Here is a 22908-nt window from a genome sequence, read left to right on the forward strand (position 1 = left end):
TCGTTCTGTCATACGCTGGAGTTGCTGTACTACAACAGTAAGAGCTTGGACCTACTGAATCAAGAGGTTGAATTGTTGTGGATCAACAATACTGGAAGGTTGGGTGTTTTTCTGAACATCTTCGGGAGTAGATGGAGTAGGTAAAGAATGATCTGGTGCCTTCTTGTTCCATATTTCCACTAAAATTTTTCAAGAAAAATCCTTTCTCTAGTATCAATTTGTTGCTGTAAGGCTCCGAACTAGATCGGTCTTGGACCGAACTGGAATGCTTCTTGGTTGAATTCGATGAAGTCCGCAACGAATCCTATAAAGAAGTCTTAAAACCGGTGGGATACCCTTCGGATTAGGACCCTCGACGATTAAGTTAGAGTCTTGAGAACAGGTTGTGGAGATAGGAGAATAGAAAGATGATAGAGGAAATTGTGGACAAGTGGAGAGAGAGCTCTTGTTTCCTTCAGTGGGGGAGCTGAAAATAATTCAGCAAAGTCAACTCTATCAGTTCTGACGTATCTTGAGGAGGGTAACCTTGTCTCTCTCTATATAGAGGGGTGAGAAGGCTTGCTCAGGTTGTTAGGCCATTAGAAGAGTTTGTTAGGCCATCAATTTGTTATAACAGAATGACCAGCTATATAGAGATCGTGAGGCGTTTGCCCACATGGTGATTGGCTGTAGTATAGCTGGAAGACAGCAAATGCTTAGTTGGATGATAGCTGCCAGAAAATCGTCTGCATTCTGACGGTACATCGGTGTTTTATTGATGTGACAGTTTAGATCGGCAATTAGCTGAACTGAGTATCATATTTTAAGAACAGCTCTGGGCGAATTAGGTTGATCAAATGTCCGACTGAAGAAGCAGATCGATAAATAGCCAATGTGATCTGAAGGAACATTTATGATTTAGATAATAATTTATTACCATGTATTCAGATGATAAGGTCGTATAACATGTACTAACACAATGAGTATCTATATCCGTATTTGTATTTATTAGACAAAATAAATATGGATATGGATGTACTGATATCCGATCCGGTTTCAGCCCTAGCTTATATATATATATATATATATATATCTATGTGCATGCATGCGCGCGCATGAGGGCGTGGGCGGGCGCGCACACGTGCGTGTGCATGTGCATGTACGTGTGTGTGTGAAATTAGTCTTTGGTTTCCATTGTAGGCCCCTCTATCGATGAGTGTATGTGTGTGTGTAAAATTAGTCTTTGGTTTCCATTGTAGGCCCCTCTCTTGATGACAATTACCTTCACCACATATTTGATAGTTCATAGAAGCTTAATCACAGGTCGAGAGCTAGTCGTAAGCCATTCAATCTTGACTTTTGTATTTTGATCCATAAGTTGACCAATACAAATGGAGTAGTGGCTGGTTAAGGTTAATTATAATTATATTAATGGTGTAGGTTTGTTACACCTTTTTTTATTTAGACATAACTCTTCTGAATTTCCCAAATAAATGACTTTCATGATTTAAGAAATGATACTAAACGTGGTCATAGCTGCAATGTAATTTATAAATTGTTTGACCATCTTATTAGTAACTCTAGCTGACAATAAGAAGAAAAAAGATCTTACACGGGGCTTTCAATGGGATGACGTGTTATATTGTCAAGACATTGTGTAGACCAGTGAATCTAGATAATTCTAAGATAATGTCGTGAAAAAGGGTGGAGAATTTATTCTTTTGTAGATTGATGTGAACTAACATTGGTTTTGCGGAGTTTTCGTGAAGGTGAACAGTGTATTTGGTCTTTGATGAAACAATCTAGCTAATGTTCTGATGATCTTAAGAAGGAATTCTTAACAAAGCATGAGGAAAAATCAGCAAAAGAACCCTATGTCATGACATGAAGTGTTTCCTAACATGCCAAAGTAGAGTTCATGAAATGCAAGCACATATTGGAGTTACATAATTTGAACTGGGGAGAGGAGGCTGGTTATTGGCACTAAACTATGAGAATAAATATTAGTATTTTTTGGGTAGTGTTGGTGCATTAAACCAGTCTCGAGACACGTGGCATCGTCATACGAGATCAAAGAAATATCAGTCTTAAAGCATCGGATCCCAGCATACCAATTTACCTGTAAGCAGATTCTGCTTGGTATTTTATCGGGCTGAATAAAAGGCATTCTTATGTATTCTATCCAGATGATGTCTCAGTTGACAAAGAAATGTTCAGGTTGAGTATTTACCGACCTGAATCCTGATACCTTCTTTATCCAGGATGAATGTTATGGTATCTCTATTTCACTCTGGTCATCTACCGAGGTGAGCTATTGTTGTGACGGATTTAACCATTCTGCAAACATCCACGGCGGTTTCCTCAATCAGGCCACAGCTGGCCACGATCTCATGTTCAGCTCGTATGTACGGCTGTACATCAGCTCACTTACAGGTGGCTCTCTAACTACCTAACAGACTCTTCTAATGGTCTAACAAACTCTGGAACGACCTCAACCTTTTTATAAATAGAGGGTTAAGGATCTTCTATTGGTAAATTTTACTTTCGGAAACTAGGAAAAACTCTGCCAGTAGAAAATTAAGTCAGACTCTTGACTCCTACCCAGTTCTCTAGTTTCATTCAATTTTTTTTGCTCTTCCACTCTTTTCCACCCCAATTCTCAAGGCTCGAATTGACTTAAGCATCGGAGGATCGAGAATCAGAGGATCCCCATCCGGTTTCTTGATTGATTTTGCAGATCGAAGGAGTTTTCGTCAGATCGCAAGGATTACTTCAGCTCAATCTCACTTAAGTTGATTTACTCTACTCCAGATTTCGAGCCTTACAAAACAGATTGGTGCTAAAGGAAGGGTTTTGATTTTTTTGTGGAAAAAATGATTAAAGCACGAGCTTAGCACCCCTCCCTCCACTCCAGAAGGAGCACCTGAGGCGCCACCACAGCAATTAATTGCTGTTGATCTTCAACAATTCAGCCTTCTTGTTCAGCAAGTCCAAGTCCTGACAGCAGCTGTTCAACAGCTTCAAAAGGAGCAGCCGTCGAAAGAGGCTCCTCCCCCAAATATTTTGTCCCAGCACAGCCCTCAACTAGTCCATTAAGATGAACACCACATTGATGAGGCTGACAGTGAATTTGCCTCCAGTACTCTAAAAGTTCAAAGAGGGGACAACTGGAGCACAAGATCCTGGATCGTGAAAGGCATCTGATGGAGCTTTAGGTAAGAGGTCAATCTTAGAATAAAGATAGTTTCAATCTTCGATCTTCTTTCTCTCATGAGATCCTGAGTGAACTAGTTTCGAGTCGGCTCAAAATGCTCACCATCGAGTCTTTTGCTGGCTTTGCTGATCCGATAGATTATATCGAGGGACATAGGGCCCTCATGGCTTTACAAGGGGCTTCTGATGTCCTATTGTGCATTGCTTTTTCTGCAACCCTCAAGAAGGTAGAAAGGGTTTGATTTTCTAGACTCCCATAAGGGTCCATCTCTTCTTTTGAGTAGCTTGGGAGATTATTTGTCACTTATTTTGGCACTAATAGACCTTATTTGAGGCATGTGGATAGTCTTTTCTTTGTTCAACAACAAGAAAAAGATCTTCGAAAATACGTGGTTTGTATCAACATGGCCATCCTAGAAGTAAAAATTTTAATGAATCAGTTGCCATGTCTGCTTTGAAAAGGGGACTCTGGAGCAATCGTCTGATTTTTTTTCTAAAATTTTTTTTTTTGGATACTTACGATGAGATGCTTGATCGGATACGTATGTCCAGATCAAGGAGGAGGAGGCTATCTTAAGGTAGGCAAAGAAGGATAAAAATGAAAAAAAATGGTTGAGGAAAAATGATGAGATGCAGTAGACTGAAAATTCAAATCGATCCCGAAAAAATTCGAGATCGAGTCCACCTTGGTGTTTTAATTCTTATGCTTCTCTGTCCGTCCCTCGAGCTTAAATTTTGATGGAGATTGAAGGAGAAAGATATCTCTGAAGGCTTGATCCTTTAAAGGCCCCTCTAGAGAAGAGAGACAAACGGAAGTATTGCCGCTTCCACAGAGATCATGGCTACGACATCGAGGAATGCAGACAGCTGTGAGATGAGATAGAAATCTTGGTGCATCGGGGTTACCTCGATAAATATGTCAGACCGGCCAAAACTGGAGAGTACAGGCCTCCAGCAGAAAAAACTTCTGATGATCACAATCGACTAACTGCTGGTGTTATCGATATGATATTCGACGTCCTATCTGGTACTGATGACCCATCCTTCAAGAGGCAGAGAACTAAAGATGCTATTTCTTTTTCTGAAAATGATATAAAGGGGATTCAAACCCCTCATAATGATGCTGTCATCGTCTCTATGATGATAGCAAAGTATGATGTAAAAGGAGTTCTTATTAATAATAGAAGCTCTGCTGATGTATTGTTTTATGATGTTTTCTTAAAAATGAATATGATCGGACAAATCAGGAAAATCGGTACTCCCCTTGTTGGGTTCTCAGGCAATTCGGTGGCGGTCGAGGAAGAAATTACTCGACCAGTTATGGCGGGACAGGAACCAAGGCAGTCAGCTGTACAGCTCATTTTTCTGATGGTCAGAGTCTCATCTACTTATAATGCTATTTTCGATCGATCTGGTCTTAATATCCTCAAAGCCATTGTCTCTACTTACCATCTGCTGGTACGTTTTCTGACTAAGGGAGGAGTTGGTGAAATGCGCGGCGATCAGACGATGGTTCGACAGTGTTTTATGATTTCTGCTAAAATGAATCAACCGACAGAAATTGTGCTAGCTGACATATTGGATGCATTGGATGAGGTCGGAAAAATTTCAAGGTGAATCGGCAGAAAAGCTTGAGGTCATTCTTTTTGGAGATGATTTAAAAAAAAGAGGTCCAGATCGGCATGAATCTTAAACCTGGCTTATGAGAGAAACTGATTAAGTTTCTACAAGCAAATTCTGCTTGGTCGATCTTTGATATGCCTGGCATTTCTGTCGATGTGATTATTCATAAACTAAATGTGGATCCAAATTTTAAGCCGGTTCAATAGCAGAAAAAGAGTTTCGCCTCAGAAAGGCATAAAGCCATTGATAAGGAAGTTGACAAGCTTTTAAAAATGAGATTTATCAGGAAAGCTCACTATCCGAAATGGATAGCCAATGTTATTACGGTGAAGAAGGCCAATGGCAAATAGAAGATATGCATTGATTATAAAGATCTTAATAAAGCTTGTTTGAAAGACAGTTTTTCTTTGTCGAGAATTGATCAGCTCGTAGAGCTACCTCCGGTCACAAGCTCCTCAGCTTTATCGATGCTTTCTCAAGCTATAATCAGATCCAAATGGCTCCAGAAGATGAAGAAAATACTATCTTTGTCACTGAAAGAGGTTTGTATTGTTACAAAATGATGCCTTTTGTTCTTAAAAATATAGGTGCTACATTTTAATGCCTCGTCAATAAAGTTTTCAAGCAACAGATTGGTCGGAATATGGAGGTTTATCTTGATGACATGATAGTAAAGAGCATCGAGGAAGATTGGCATATTACCGATCTGAAGGAAGCATTTGGAAAACTTAGAAGGCACTAGATGAAGCTCAATCCTAATAAATGTGCTTTCGGAGTTGGCTCGGGTAAGTTCCTTGACTTTCTCATTAATCAAAGAGGAATATAAGCTAATCCTGAAAGGATTAGAGCATTATTGAAAGTGAAATATCTGACCTCTATCAAAGAAATCTAGAAGCTCATCAGGCGGGTGGCAGTCCTCAGTCGATTTGTTTCCAGGTCAATTGAAAGATGCCTTCCATTCTTTAAAATATTGAAAAATATCAAAAACTTCAACTGGATAGAAGAATGTTAGGCTGCTTTTGAAAATCTTAAGAAGTATCTTGGCTGTCCGTCTCCTTTCTAAGCCGGTCAAAGGTGAAGAATTGTACATGTATATTTCAGTCTCATCTTTTGTAGTCAGTTCAGCTCTTATCCGAAAAGAAATTGGAATTTAAAGGCCTATCTACTGTACCAGCAAACTATTGCGGACGCAGAGATCCGATATAAAAAGGTTGAAAAAATGATATATGCTCTGATTGTGGCAGCTCGAAGACTCAGGCCTTCCAAGCTCATACTATGGTAGTATTGACAGATCAGTCACTCAGATCGATATTACAAAGAGTTGATATTTCAGATTGAATCGTTAAATGGACCATTAAACTCAGTGAATTTGATATCCATTACCGACCTCAAACTGCAGTTAAAGGTCAGGTATTAGCTGATTTTATTGCAGAATGCATTGTCCCAGATGATGGGTCAATCTCGACAAGTCCTAAAGGTGATGATTCATTCTGAATTCTACATGTGGATGGAGCCTCAAATTTTTAAGAAAGTGATGCCGGTTTGATTTTGACTAGTCTTGAAGAGTTCGTAATTGAGCAGGTCCTGAGGTTTAATTTTAACACTTTCAATAATGGTACTGAATATGAAGCCTTAACGGCAGATCTCAAAATGGCAAAAGAGCTCGGAGTTAGAAAATTAAAAGTTTTTACAGATTCACAACTTATCGTCGTCCAAATTCGAGGTCAATTTGAAGCCAAGAATTCTATGATGGTCCGTTACTTGCAGAATGTCGAAAAGCTAGCCAAAAATTTTGAAGAGCTTGAAGCACTCTAAATTCCTAGATCGAAAAATGTCCGAGCTGATGCTCTATCGCACCTGCCATCTCGGATTTTTTCGAATTAAATCAGAAAGTATTGATTGAACAGCTGGACAGGCCTAGTATTGAGGTGTTCTCTTTATTTCAGATCGGTCTTGAGCCAAGTTGGATTGATCCTCTCGTAGATTACATATCTACAAGAGTTCTATCTAATGATCCGGCCAAGGCCAGAGGCATTAGAAGACAAGCTCCATGGTATGTTCTTCAAGAAGGCCGCTTATATAAAAAGTCTTATTCTCTTTACTTCGATGCTTGACGCCATATGAAGTTGACTACGCACTTCGAGAAGTGCATGAGGGTATATATGGAAATCATCTGGGGAGCAGGTCACTTGCTTATAAAGTAATCCGGCAAGGTTACTGCTAGCCCATTTTTCAAAAAGATGCAGTTGATCTTGTCAAGAAGTGCGACTAATGCCAAAGGTACACTCATATCCAACATCAATCTGCTGCTGAGCTTATTTCTATTACCATCCCTTGGTCCTTTGCAATTTGAGGGATGGAGATACTGGTGCCTTTTTCAGTAGCAACAGGTCAAAAGAAATTTCTGGTGGTGGCTATTGATTATTTCACAAAGTGGATAGAGGCAGAGTTTTTGGTCCAAATCACAGAGAAAAAGATGCAGGATTTTGTTTGAAAATCTATAATCTGTCGATTTGGTTTACCTTGAGTCATCGTCACTGATAATGATCGGTAGTTTGACAATTCCAAATTCAAGAAATTCTGCTCTAAGTTTCATATTGATCATCGACTCACCTCTATTGGGCATCCACAGTCAAATGGTGAGGCTGAAGTAATCAATAGAACTATCTTTCATAGTTTGAAGACAAGGCTCATTGATGCAAAAGGCTTGTGGGCTGAAGAGTTGTAGAGTGTATTGTGGGCATACCGAACCATATATCGAATTTTTATAGGAGAAACTCCTTTCAGGTTCACCTATGGGATTGAAGCCGTGATTCCAGTTGAAATTGGCCTATTATCTGATAGAGTCAGAAATTTTTATGAGACAACCAATTCTGACCGGCTGAGGACTGATCTGGATCTTTTTGATGAAGTGAGGAAACAAGCCCATGTCAGAATAGCGACCTACAAGTAGAGGATCGCTAGATATTACAATGCTTAGGTCAAGTCGAAGTCATTTCAGAAGGATGACCTCATCCTGAGACGAGCTGAAGTCTCAAAGCCTGCTGAGCGAGATAAATTAGCTCCCAATTGGGAAGGATCTTATCGAGTCACTAATGTAGTTCATCCAGGGGCTTATAAAATCGAGAATTTAGACAGTTCTGTTATTCCCCACACTTAAAATTTTGAAAATCTTAAAAAATATTATCAATGAAAATGCTCTAACGAGCTCTTTCTTGTATGTCATGTCCTTCCATTTATCGAGATTCGGTTCTTAAACCGATAAAGCCCCGAAAGGCATATCTATCGATCCGAATTTCAATCCGATAAAGCCCCGAAGGGCACATCTCCAATCCAGTAATGCCCCGAAGGGCACATCTATCGATCTGGATTCCAATCCGGTAAAGTTCTGAAGGGCACGTATATCGATCTGGATTCCAATCCGGTAAAGCCTCGAAGGGCACATCTATCGATCCGGATTCCAATTCCATAAAGTCTCAAAGGGCATATCTATCGATCCGAATTCCAATCCGATAAAGCCCCAAAGGGCACATCTATCAATCTGGATTTTGGTCCGATAAAACCCCGAAGGGCACATCCATCAATCCGGATTCCGGTCCGATAAAGCCCCGAAGAGCATATGTGTTAATCCGGATTTTAGTCCGGTGAAGCCCCGAAGGACACAATTTAATCCAAATTTTAGTCCGGTATATCCTAAAGGACTTGATCCCCCCATCGACTGACGAGTCTTGTGTCGAATACGAGACCGAAGAGATTTTACATCGGTTTTGAACCGATATGATATTATATCGATTTCTAAAGCGAGATTATCTTTGGGTTCTCTTGAAAATATCGATCTTCGGATCAAATCTCAAAACTTGATTCGTCTGCGATCATGCAAATAAAGGTACGTCCCATCATTTTTAATTAATTGATGATGGATGAATTTAAGGTTATTAGTTTTCGATTCTGTTGAATTACAAAGATACATGTGATTATTTTATTCTGACAAGCAATAAAATTCAGAATACATGACTCAAGCACGCTTGAGAAAATATCTCTTGCATTGATATTTAAAGAAGATACAATAATAAGAACCCACATCGGGTTTACATGTCCCAAAAAAGAAGAAAGAAGACCCATATCAGGTCAGTACATCCAGAGAAGAAGAGAAATTTTCATTGAATGATCATCGGCGTGTTGAAGCTTTCCTTGGTTGGTTCCTTTTTGGGTTGCATCGGCTTCCCAGTATCAGTAATAGCAGGCAGTATGGCTGGGGTGGGCTCCGATTTCTTGTCGATCTCGAGAACTTCGATCTTTCTTGGGGGCACTACGGATATAGGCTCCATAGTGATAGCTTCAGTTGTGTTCACCTCGGTGGGAGATCGACCAGACTCCTTTACTGGCTCCTATTGCTTCGGGGGGCGATTCAAGATCCTCCCTTCATGCCCATCTCGACGGCCACCTTTGGAGTGACCTTAGAGATGTCTACCTCGGGATACTTCTTGATCAGGTTGCGACACTGGCTGAAGGCATAGTCATACGCACCCTCGGAGCTTTCGAATATTTCATCCTCGAACTCTTTGGAAGCCTTGTATAGTTCTACTGCTTTGGCCGCCTTGTCTTGCTCTTTCTTAATTTGTCTTTTCAAGGCCTCGATGGCCTTCTCACGAGCCTCATTGATCTTTTCCGTCTCTCTAAGCCTCGGCTCCAGTTCTTTATTCTTCTCAGCAATAGTGTGCGGGTCAAAAATTTTCTTCTCCTACTTTACTTTTCGCTGAAGGTCCAACAGGTTCTGATTCTTCTCCTTCAAGGCCTTCAGCTTCCCCTCGAGTTGATGTTTGAGTCCGACGATGAGTTCGGACTCCTTTTTCTTCTTCTCTTGGAGAATGATCAGATTGGCATCCATGGCCTCTATTCTTCAGTAGGTAGACCATGTTCTCATATATGACTTTGAAGTCAACGGCGATCTGCAGGATAAAAAGATTCAGATCGGTCATTCATCGAAGTGAAAAAAAGGAAAGAAAAAAGAAAGAAATGCTCACATGCATGAGTTGTTCAAATCCGTAGTTGACGATCTCCTCTGGTTTATTCTTTCGACATGCCTCTAGATCGATGGTCGACATTACTAATTCGAGGAGATCTCAGTCTAGTCGGGATCGCTCTAGGAGTGACATTCTTGTCATGACGTCCATGTCGGCCGAGCTTGATAGAGCCTCGGAGATTGTGGTCGGTTTGTGCTCGGGCTCTTCGGAAGGTGGTGCAGGCTGGGCGTTAGTATTCTTGATCCTCACCACAGTGGCTTGGCGAGGTGGTTCCAGTGAGTGCCCGAGGAGAATTTTGCAGTCCTCTGGAGGCTTCACTTCTTTTCGAATTGGTCGGGGAAGGAGTCGCCGATGATGATCGGGATGGCGTCGGGACAGGAAGAGGTTCCGTACTTTTAACTCTTTTGGGCGTGGGGACGGTGGTAGATAATTTTGGTTGATCCTTCCTCTTCCTATCCTCCACCTTCGTCGGGTTGAACCTCATTTCTGCATCAGGCATACGTTTCAGAACAATTAAGACAAAAAAGGGAGAAGTTAAAAAGTAAAACACTTCGGTCTTCTTTCGAGGAGAGTACAGACTAATATCGGCATCATACAATAATGCTTGATCGTTTATCAGAGAAGAAAGCTTGGGTGTTTTGGTTGTGACTAGGGTTGATGAGCCATCTCATCTCTGGAGAGAATTTTATCATGGGAGTTATGTTGGGTGTTCGGATGCCCCTAGAAAGTTGTAAAATTCCATGGAATGGGAGTCCGAACAAAGAAAAATGGCCTTTCCTGCCGTGAATGGAAGAGAGAAGGCTAGGTCCAAATTTATAGCTCTTCCGAGATAAGAAGTACCACCAATCCTTCTCACTCGAATATCTTTTCAAAAGGATCAAGGATCTAAATAGAAAAATCCTAAGATCTATGTGAAAGAAGTTACATATGATGATGAATACTATAATCATCCTAATTGTATTTGGAGTTATTTGAGTGGAGTGGATCCTATATAAATCAAAGACATTACAGAAAAAGGGGTGCAGTGGAAACCGCAGGCCAGATCGAAAGGACTCATCATAAAAAGCTATGCAATCCTCAAGTGGTTCCGAGATCCGACCTTCCAAATCCGGCACTATCATCTCATATTCGGCGGGTATGTCATACTTATCCCTAAAGGTTATGAGGTTCTCTTCGGTCAAAATAGATCCCTCTGTTTTTTGACCGAGGTAGTTCGTAAGACCACGCACAGGAGATTCTGCACTATGATCCGAACTCTCTTTACCTAACAAACCAATTTTAGGGTCCTCTCAGGGTGGATTTCCTACCTCTATGGCCAGTGGGAGTTGAGTCGACCTAACTTGTGGGTCATTTATGATCCCTTCCCCTTTCTACCTCTCTTAGACATGTTTTTCAAAGGAAAAATTATAAGGAAAAACGAAATGACTCAAAAGGGAAGGGAAAGCTACCCTATGGTTGAAAGAGAATAAGGCTAAAAGAGAACGAGGGAGGACTGATACTTAAAAAAGACAGATGAAATCCTCCTAAGAGATGAGTAGTGGACTCCTCTCCTCCCACTCTAGCAATGCTTCTTGCTATCTCCAATGATCGTTCGACACTGAGAAGTCTCCGAAAATATTTTGGTAGCACCTTCGCATGGTGACAACAAAAATAAATAGTGATTGGGGGGCAAAAGTCTTTTATAGGCGAATCGATGGTCAGGATTAACTAGTCTCTTTGCTGATTTGTGATCACTGGCATTAATCCGATGCTCGGTCAGACGGTGGTTAGGTGCACCTCTCATATTATGTCATGACAGACCGATCCATGCCCAAGCTGATAAGCCAACCAGGCGTTGACAGTGGTCGCATTCTTATTTGATATTTTCAAATCGTCCGTCCAAGTAATGATGAGGGAAGATCTGGCGGATCATTTTCTGAAAGGTCAAGTCCCTTCGTTTTCATCCAAGTAATTAATCTTTTATGCTCTCTAGGTGCAGTGCATTTATTCCAGACAGTGACGACATCAGCCCGAAAAGTCCTGAGCTAAAGTATGGAGATAAGATAAAACTGGATCGAAAATTCAAATATGGAGATAAGATCTTCTGATCGGTGAAAAACCGATCTGAAAGCTAAATGTAGAGATAAGATCTCCTGATCGGTTAAAATCGGATCGAAAATTTAAGTACGGAGATAAGATCTCCTGATCGGTGAAAAATCGAGCCAAAAGCCGAATATGAAGATAAAATCTCCTGATTGATGAAAATCGGGCCGAAAATTCAAGTACGGAGATAAGATCTCTTGGTTGGTAAAAAATCAAGTCAAAAGTCAAATGTGGAGATAAGATCTCCTGTCCGGTGAAAACCGACGAAAATTCAAGAGTGGAAATAAGATCTCCTGGACGAGATAATCGAATAAGAAATGGCTAATTCAGAAATAAGATTCTCCGACTGGTAAAATATGATTTGTATGGCACATGCTTTCCAAATTGGTGAAAATTCTACTTTATAAGGATACTCTTACTTAGTCCGATCAGAAAATTATCACCTCGGACATAGAAAGTGGGAGACAAAGTGTTGGTGCATTAAACCAGCCTCGAGACACGTGGCATCATCATACGAGATCAAAAAATATCAATCTTAAAGCATTGGATCCCAACATACCAATTTACTTATAAGCAGATTCAGCTCGGTATTTTATCGGGTTGAATAAAAGGCATTCTTATGTATTCTATCCGGACGACGTCTCAGTCGACAAAGAAATGTTCAGGTCGGGTATCTACCGACCTAAACCCTGATACCTTCTTTATCTGAGATGAATGTTATGGCATCTCTATTTTACCCCGGTCATCTATCGAGGTGAGCTATTATTGTGACGGATTTAACCGTTCTGCAAACACCCATGGCGGTTTCTTCAACCAGACCACAGCTGACCACGATTTTATGTCCAGCTCATATGCACAGCTGTATGCCAGCTCACTTACAGATGGCTCTTTAACTGCCTAACAGACTCTTCTAATAGCCTAACAAACTCTGGAACGGCCTCCTCAATCTTTCTATAAATAAAGAGTCAGGATCCTCCATTGGTAAGTTCTACTCTCAGAAACTAGAAAAAAGTGTGTCAGTAGAAAATTAAGCCAGACTCTTGGCTCCTATCCAGTTCTCCTTCAGTTTCATTCAATTTCTCTTGTTCTTCCACTCTTTTCCACCTCTGTTCTCAAGGCTTGAACTGACTTAAGCATCGGAGGGTCAAGAATTGGAGGATCTTCATTCGGTTTTTTGACTGATTTTGCAGATCGAAGGAGTTTTCGTTAGATTGTAAGGATTGCTCCAGTCCAATCTCACCCAAGCCGATTCACTCTACTCCAGATTTTGAGCCCTGCAGCAACAGATAGCAATTTAATAGGAAAAGGAACCATGATTTTAGCCTTTATCAAGTATTTTGGAAAGTAGTAACAAGTTGGAGATATTTTGTTTAAAGTTGGTCTATGGAGGACTTGAGTTCTAAAGTCTTCATTTGTTTTTTCCCCTCACTTCTCGGTGGAAAAAGACTTCATCATGAAGCTCAAGTGCAAGTTCTTTTTTCTCATTCTTCCTTTTTTTTTTGTGTCTATTGCTGTTTGCGGTCAACTGCACCACTTTGTTGGTATCTGTTGGAGCAGGAATATGCCTAAGAAGACCATGATACAAGAAAACAAATGGAGGCATTGCACATGAATTCTACTCTCATATCATAAGTATGAATTTTGATCATTGATTGACTATTTGCTACCATTTAGACCAGTCCAAAATGGTAGTAATATTAATATGAGGAGCACACTGCACAACAAACAAGAGGAGAGGAGGAAAACAGGAATATGACTAAAAATACCATGATATAAGAAAACAAATGGAGGCATTGCACATGAATTCAGCTCTCATATCATAAGTATGAAGTTTGATCATTGATTCACTATTTGCTACCATATAGACCCGTCCAAAATGGTAGTAATATTAATATGAGGAGCACACTGCACAACAAACAAGAGAAGAGGAGGAAGCTCTTCTTTTGTGAAATCCATCTTTGAAAGCTGAAGCAGAGGAAACAAAAATTATATTTTTTAAATTATGTAAACCTCTTTTATTTTATTATTTTACAGATATAAAAGTTTCTTTTTTTTTCATTTGTGACCCTATGATTTCAATTTTTATTTAATGTCTTTGTTTTTCTTATATTCCAAAATCAACATTAGAAAGGATTATGCACAGAACATGCAATTTATTATGTAAACAGACATATGCACACATCTTTATACTCCACATCAACATACTCCCTGTGGTTGCTGCCATTTTGCCATGCGTGTGGTATGCGCTAGGTAAATGTTTCTGATTGTCCAACACAACTTAACATGAACCTAAAAATGTTAAACTAATGTTGCTGAAATAAACTCTAAATTTAAATCCTTAGGGGCAAATGGTAATGGGAATGCAATATCTCATCCAGGCCATGTACAAAACTATGCACAGACTCTATGCTAAAACAATCTATGTACAGACTCATACAAGTCAATGAAAGATGCATGAAGATACCATGATCTAGTGTGATCTTCATCGTTTATAAAAGTGAAAATCAGGTTGGTTTATGCACCAGAAGTTTGCCATGGTGAAAGTGGATAAGATAAACAGATTGTTGGCTTATGGGGAAGTGGGAATATATTGTTAAATGACAGAAGTGTGAAGATGAGTCAATGAGATAATTAAGTTTACAGTTAAAATGTCCAGGGCTTTTCTGGTGCTATGATCAAATCTTTAATATAATTTTTTGCTTGCTGATTTGAATTTTTCCCTTAATTTATCATGCTTGTTTAGTTGAAGCTGGCATGGATGCTGATTTGGAGGAGAGGAGGAAGCCAACTAATCCATTAAATGATACAATTTTTGTGAACTGCTGTAACATTGGAATTGCAAATTTTTAATTCTTTACATGGTGGGCTTCAACTCTAGATTTTTATTTTCCAGGTTGCAAATGAATGATAAATGTAAGACGTTGTGCTCTCAATCTATTGTCATCTTAAGTAGAAAGATCAAACAATAAGTTTTCAAATTGGTATATCTGCTGAAATGTCCTCTAAAATTGATTATGTTGCTTTTAAAGGGTTTGTTGTTGGATTCTGGTGGCACAGCGGAAGGATTAGGTGTTTAAAATTTTCATTCAAAACACTTGATGCACTGAAAACCCTAATGCCCAGAAATCCTTAATTATATCAATCAAAGTATAATGAAATTAAACTAGGATAAGAAGAATACCTATAGTGCTAATCCAATTTTTACGAGGCGTCCAAGTGTCCGTCCTCCAACGGTGATTCACACAGAAATTAGACCAAAGACAGTGCTCTTTCTTCACCTTGCTTCAAGAGTTCTAGTCCCTAGAACTCGACTAGCCCTGTACCAGTCAGGTTTCTTCGAGAACCTGACTCGACCCTCTTAGAACTTCCTCTGGACTTCTGATTCTCCTTCCTTAGGACCCTCATAATCCTTGTTTGGATAAGATAAGGCTTTGTCTTAAATCTCAAAATCTTGTCCTAAAACTAAGGTAGGTTGTAAGAAAGAAGGAAGAGCAACGGAGAGAAAATGGAAACTCGATCTGAATACCTTGGACACCCAGCGCCCATGTCTTTTTATAGCCACTAGAGGGACGCCAAAAGGGAGGGACACGCCCCACAAAAAGTTCTTATTTGATCTAATTATCAGAGATAAGAGTTTCTTCAAGTAGAAAGACTCTTATCAATGATACGTCGATCTGCGTGTGCGACCAGAGAAGGGATGTTTTCGCATCTCTTCTCAAATCAAAAAAATTCATAAAAATCCACGTGGATAGGAGACTCATTTCTGATTTCAAAAAACTGGATAAGGTGATAGAAATCTCACGGAAGGATGTTATCCTCGCACCTTTTCATGCGAGTTCTGATCACTGCGCGTGCGCGCACGCAAGGAGATTTCTGGCATCCATTTGGCCATCTGATAAGTCTGAAAAAAATCTAAAAAAATTATCAAAAATACCTGATCAAATGTGGAACATTATCAAAAAAAATCATTCCAATTTGAATGAGTTTGATTAGGAGGACTCTCCAAAATGTGGAGAGACGCGTCGCTTTCGCGTGTGCGCATGAGAGACCCTTCTCGTTTCCAATTTTTCTCCGCCCCATATTAATCCAAAAAATCTATCTCATGCTTTGAGATGTGCACTAGAGAATGGAGGGTGATTAGGGCCGCTACACGCATCTTAATCCCACGTCAGAAAGATTTTTTCTTCTGCTCATGTCAACACGCGCACGCAAAACCTATTTTGCGCCAAGAGTCCTTCACAACTTGGACTTTTTGATTTTTGACGTTGACATGGGATGTGGCATCCCATTTTGGGCTGCTTTCAGATGGCACGATCTGACCCAAATGTCCATCAAATTGGGCTAGCTAATTAGCAAGGGATGAGATCAAATTGATCTCCCAAGGAGCTAAGGTTTCCACACGTGCTAGCATGCTTACCGAGAATCCTGATTGAATCCAAAATTTTAATCAACCTTATCAAAAGGATCTTTGATCAATTTTCATGTGTGACCCATTGGGTTCCACATTTAGCCAGTAGTAGGTTCGGATACAAGTTGATCGAATTTGATTAGATTTCAATCTAACCGATTTAGATCCAATCGTGCTAATCTGAGTTCAACAATTAGAATTCTTTTTAATTGGCGATCGAATTAAACTCTTTAATTCGATCAAATCTACAAATCAAGATTGATGTCTAGCAATATATCATGACTATCCAGAAGATGTGAAATTTGATGAAAATACCAAATATACCTTTCAGTGGCAAATTACCGTGCAATTCAATCCTTCGATCATCCCTGCATTCTGAATATGTTCATGAATATGAAATTATGTCAAACTCAAACACATTCATATCGATTCTTAATTAACCAATGATGACTTCGATGATGAAATATTAGAAACTCTTTCTAATCTCCTTCCTGCTTTTGGCAAAATTTTTTTTTTCAAATCATTTAGGAATGAGAATACACAGGATGCGATCTCCTTTTACTAGGAGTGATCAATTCCATGTTGACCTACTCATAACCTTCATACATACTCCATATCCAGAACACCCTGTACATGTTTTAATGCCATGCCTGGGTATGAACCAAAATATGGATTCATGTGCATAAGATTCTATGGTAATCTCAGATCTAAGGATCACTTGCATAACTCTCACTCAGAGAACTATCTTTGACATGCAAGTAAGGCTTTCATAAGATGTTCTCTTTCATCGAGTCAATTCAATGGACTCATCTCCAAATGAGCACCCACATCTTTGTATTAGTGTCTCACATAAGTGGCTAGTGAGATCTGCCACTCTCTTCGTCGAGCATACATAGGATATGTCAGTCTATCCAGAACATTGATCTCTGACTCAATGCTTCTACGATCAGAAATATTTAAGATTAGGATTTTAGGATTTTAGGTCTCACCAGCATGATCTATTCACGTCTCCTAAAACTATCGTCCTAATCTTTGGGTTCATCATAATCTTAGACATAATAAGATGCAGCTAAAATGATGAATCAATGCCTTAAATAATAAATGTCATTACATGAATTGAAAAATTATAAAGAAAAGTTCCATCGCAATACACTTACGATTGGCTTATAAGACACTCTTCTTTCAATCTTCCACTTGCACTAAAGCCAATTGCCTTTGTATCTCATACAATCAAGATGACGATCAAATAGCTGTTATGGTATGGCCTTAGTGAATGGGTCTGCTATATTGTTCTTTGTGTCAATTCGTTCAAGGACAACATCTTGTCCTTTTACAATTTCTCGAACGAGATGGAAGCGTCTGAGGATGTGCTTGGATTTATGATGAGATCTAGATTCCTTAACGGTTCCAGTATTATCACAATAGAGTGACACCGATCCTTCAATCTCAGGAACGATTCCTAATTTCATGATGAATTTCTTCATCCAGACAGCTTTCTTAATGGCTTCACTAGCAATGATGTATTCTACCTCAGTGGTTGAGTTAACTACTGTCTGCTGCTTGAAACTCTTCTAACTCACTGCCCCATCATTTAGGATAAACACGTATCCTGATATTGATTTGCTATCATCCGGATTAGATTGAAAATTAGAATCAGTATATCTCTCTAGTTTCAACTCTGATCCTCTTCCATATTTGAGAAAAAACATCTTTAGTCCTTAGGTACTTCAGAATATTTTTCACAGCTTTTCAATGATCCTCCCCTGGATCAGTCTGAAATCTGCTAGCTATGTCTAAAGCATAAGTTACATCAGGCCTGATATATAGCATGGCATACATAATTGATCCCACAGTCGAAGCATAAGAGATTTCATTCATCCTCTTCCTCTCCTCTGGTGTCATAGGATATTTTCTTAAAGAGACGTATACCATGACTTGCAGGTAGGTAATCTCTCTTATTTGCCTCCATATTAAATCTCTTTAATATGAGATTTATGTACTGTGACTGGGATAAGTCTAACATCCTTTTAGATCTATCTCTATAGATCTTTATACTCAGTATATAGGATGCTTCATCCAAATCTTTCATGAAAAATTTATTCGATAGCTAAGTCTTGACAGATTTTATCATTGGGATATCATTCCCAATGTCATCGACATACAGAACCAAGAAGACAACAGCACTCCTACTTGTCTTCTTATACACACATGGTTTATCCTTATTTTTGATAAAGCCAAACTCTTTGACTGTCATATCAAATCGGATGTTCCAGCTCCTCAAAAGCCTGCTTCAATCTATGGATGGATCTTTTTAGCTTGCATACTTGATTTGTCCTCCTACTTGAGATAAATCCCTCTGGTTGAGTCATATAGACCTCTTTCTCTAAATTATCATTGAGGAAAGCAGTCTTGACATTTATCTGTCAGATCTCATAGTCATAGTATGCCGCTATAGCAAGCAAAATCCAGATAGACTTGAGAATAGCCACTGGTGAGAAGGTTTCATCATAGTCAATTCCTTGCCTTTGTTTGAAACCCTTCGCCACCAACCTAGCTTTGTAGGTTTCTACTTGGCTATCTGCTCTGATCTTCTTGAAAATCCATTTGCACCCTATTGGGGTCACACCCTTAGGCGCATCAACCAAGGTCCATATTTAGTTAGTGTACATCGAGTCCATCTTAGATTTCATGGCTTCCAGCCATCTGTCTGAGTCTCTACTCATGACAGCTTCCGAGTAGGTCAGTGGATCGTCATCCTGAATGATGTTGATTGAATTATCATTCTTAATGACAAAATCATATCTCAGAGGTGCTTAACGCACTCTATCTGACCTTCGGAGAGGAGATGTATATTGTGGATGTATCTCATCCTTGGGTACTTCTGATTGAGGATCTTCTTGTGGTTCAACCATAGGTATTTATGGATTGGTTTGTAGATTTTGAACTTTTATAAGTTCAATATTCCTCCGACTGTCTCTTTCTTGGATGAATTCATTTTTCAAGAAAGTGGTATGCCTACTAATACAAACTTTTTGTTCAGTAGGGTAGTGGTAGTATCCATTAGTTTTCTTAGAATAGCCTACAAACCTACACTTGTCTGATCTAGTACTAAGCTTATGTCCAAAAATATTTTTGACATAAGCAGAATAGCCCAAATCTTAAGATGTTTAAGATTAGGCTTCCTCTTCCATATCTCATATGAAGTTCTTACAACAGACTTTGAAGGCATCTTGTTTAAAATATATGCGGTAGTATTTAGGGCATATCCCCAGAAAGATATTGGAAGATCTATAAAGCACATCATGGATCGCACCATATCTATTAAAGTACTATTCTTTTTTCTGCTACACCATTTAACTGGGGTGTATAAGGAGGGATCCATTCAGAGAGAATACTTTTATTTTTATGATGATCAAAAAATTTACTGGATAAGTATCCTCCTCGATTAGATCGAAGAACTTTGATACTTTTTTTAGTTTGTTTCTCGACCATACTTTGATACTCCTTGAACTTATCATAGACTTCGAATTTATGTTTCATGAGATACACATCCGAATCTTGATAGATCATCTGTAAAGGTGATAAAATAGGAGTATCCTCTTATGATCTGAGTATCATCGATCCACATATTTGTATGTACTAAGGCTAACAACTCATTCGTCCTCTTTTCATGTCTAGAAAATGGAGTCTTGGTCATCTTACCCATGAGACAAGATTCACAAGTTCCCAATGATTCATAATCATATGGGTCAAAGAATTCTTCTTTGTATAACTTGTTTATCCTTGACTCGTTAATATGACCAAGGCAACAATGTCAGAGATATGTGATATTCACATCGTCTCTCTTTCTTTTCATATTTTTTTCAATATGAAAAATATTTTCATTGAGTGCAAGAATTAAAAGATTGTTATCAATATAATCATTGCCATAAAATTCATTAGAAAAGAAAATGGAGCATCCATTTTTCATTGGCCTTATTTTATAATCTTGTTTTAACAACAAAGGTATAGAAATAATATTTTTAATGACTTTCAATTCTAAAATTTTGTCCGAAGACAAATTAAGCATATAGATTCCCACAGTCTCTGCGCTAATGGACTCTCCATTTGTGTCATAAAGCTCAAGGTCATCCCTTTTCAGACTTTGATATTCTGTAATCGCTGTAATAAATTATAAATATGTGATCCACAGGCGGTATCCATACCCAAGTATTAGAGTCTGAGCCATTCAATGAAAAACAGGTCTGTATCATATACACACCTTTGGTGCTGCACTTGCACCCTGTTTCAATCTTGCAAGATAATTTTTGACATGCATAACTAGATGAAATCTTTTAATTAGTTATGTCTTCCACTATTTTATCGGATACTATAGCCCTCTCCTATAGTAAACGAAAAATCTTAATCTGGTTTCTTAATGGGGTTGAGACCCTAATCCCTCAATGAAGTCTTGTGGATATCACAACAAACCTCAATGAGTTCAAAGGTAGGAAAACTTATCCAATTGCATCTCATGCAATTTTCAACATAATCCTTGCCTCTTCAAACACTCAGTCTTGTGGATATCACAACAAACTATAGTATTTTTAATTAAGTCAGATTCTTCATTTTTATACAGTCATATCTGAAAAATGCTATCCTTGTGGATATCACAATAAAGCAACATATCCAAAATATGCCGTAAAACATCTAATATGCACCAAGACAAACCCACATCAATCTCCATAGCGAGTCTTGTGGATATCACAATAAACCTATGATTTTTGATAGAATATTGACTAGACATGAAGGAAGGCAAATATAGTATTCAAAATACTGAGCAATCTTTATTCAAGATTTGAACTAATCTAATTGGTCAGAAAAGTGTTAAGATTGGTGGGGGTTCTCCTATTACTTTTCTTAGACAGCAATAAAATTGACCAGGCCAGCAAACGGAATCAATTAAATAACTATCGCATTTGAAACACTCCTTGGACACCAATTGGTTAATCAAATCAAGAAATAGGTCAGCTACTGGTTTACAACATTACGACTTAATATGATTTTTATGAGGACTTTAATGGTCTCATGCACATCTTAATTCAATCAATCATAATAATGCTCTATTACAGTTGTATCTTAACAATCATCACAACTAATCATAGCATCTAATCATATCTCTAAGATATGAAATCATAATCATACAACATGATTATATCATAGCATATCAAATGCATGAATATAAAATACTTTTTTCGCGGTTCTTCTTCTTGGGATATCACAGTGGTACCCCTACACGCCATAAGAGTACCCTATGGAATAGGAAGAGAGAGTCTTTGAACCTTACTTGCTCTTATGATTGGATGGCCTGGTGATGAACCTCAATTCGAGTACTAGGCTATTCAGGAAAAAATCTATACATACATCATGCATTTTATATTTAAAACATATCTCTAAGACATGCTAGGGTTTGATGTTCAATTGGGTTCAACCCTTGACCCAACTTGAACCAAACAAAAAACCCATGCTTGATTACAATCAAGACAATAATTTAACCTTTGATTATATAAATCAAGGTAGGCTCTGATACCACTGTTGGGTTTCGGAGGAGCAGCGGAAGGGTTAGGTGTTTAAAATTTTCATTCAAAACACCTGATATATCGAAAATCCTGATGTCCAGAAACCTTTGACTATATTAATCAAAGTATAATTGAATTAAACTAGGATAAGAAGAATACCTATAGCGCTAATCCAATTTCTACGAGGCGTCCAAGTGTCCGCCCTCCAACGGTGATCCACACGGAAATTAGACCAAAGACAGCACTCCTTCTTCACCTTGCTTCAAGAGTTTTAGCCCCTAGAATTCGACTAGCCCTGTATCGGTCAAGTTTTTTCAAGAACCTGACTCGATCCTCTTGAAACTTCCTCTGGACTTTTGATTCTCGTTCTTTAGGACCCTCACAATCCTTGTTTGAACCAGATAAGGCTGTCTTAAATCCCAAAGCCTTGTCCTAAAACTAAGATAGGTTGTAGGAAAGAAGGAAGAGCAACGGAGAGAAAATGGAAACTCGATCTGAATACCTCAGACACCCAGCACCCAGGCCTTTTTATAGCCACCAGAGGGACGCCAAAAGAGAGGGACACGCCTCACAAAAAGGTCTTATCTGATCTGATTATCAGAGATAAGAATTTTTTCAAGCAGAAGGACTCTTATCAATGATACGTCGATCTGCACCTTCACCTGCGCGCGTGATCAAAGAAGAGATGTTTTTATGTCTCTTCTCAAATCAGAAAAATCCATAAAATTCCACGTGGATAGGAGACTCATTTCTGATTCCAGAAAAATTGATAAGGTGATAGAAATCTCACGGAAGGATGTTATCTTCGCACCTCTTCATGCGAGTTCTGATCACTGCGCGCACGCACGTGAGGAGGTTTCTGGCATCCATTTGGCCATTTGATAAGTCTGGAAAAAATCCAAAAAAATCACCAAAAATACCTGATCAAATATGGAACATTATCAGAAAAAATCGTTCCAATTTGAATGAGTTTGATCAGGACTCTCCAAAATGCAGAGAGACGCGACTTTTCATCACGTGT

General features: G+C 38.9%; 1 protein-coding gene across 1 annotated transcript in view; it reads left to right on the forward strand.

Annotated features, from left to right (window-relative positions):
• Positions 1–22908, forward strand: part of LOC105035392 (E3 ubiquitin-protein ligase IPI1) — a 62989-nt gene that overhangs the window by 30073 nt on the left and 10008 nt on the right. The window lies entirely within an intron of this gene.

Source organism: Elaeis guineensis, chromosome 7 (genome assembly GCF_000442705.2).
Source record: "Elaeis guineensis isolate ETL-2024a chromosome 7, EG11, whole genome shotgun sequence".
NCBI classification, from domain to species: Eukaryota; Viridiplantae; Streptophyta; class Magnoliopsida; order Arecales; family Arecaceae; genus Elaeis; species Elaeis guineensis.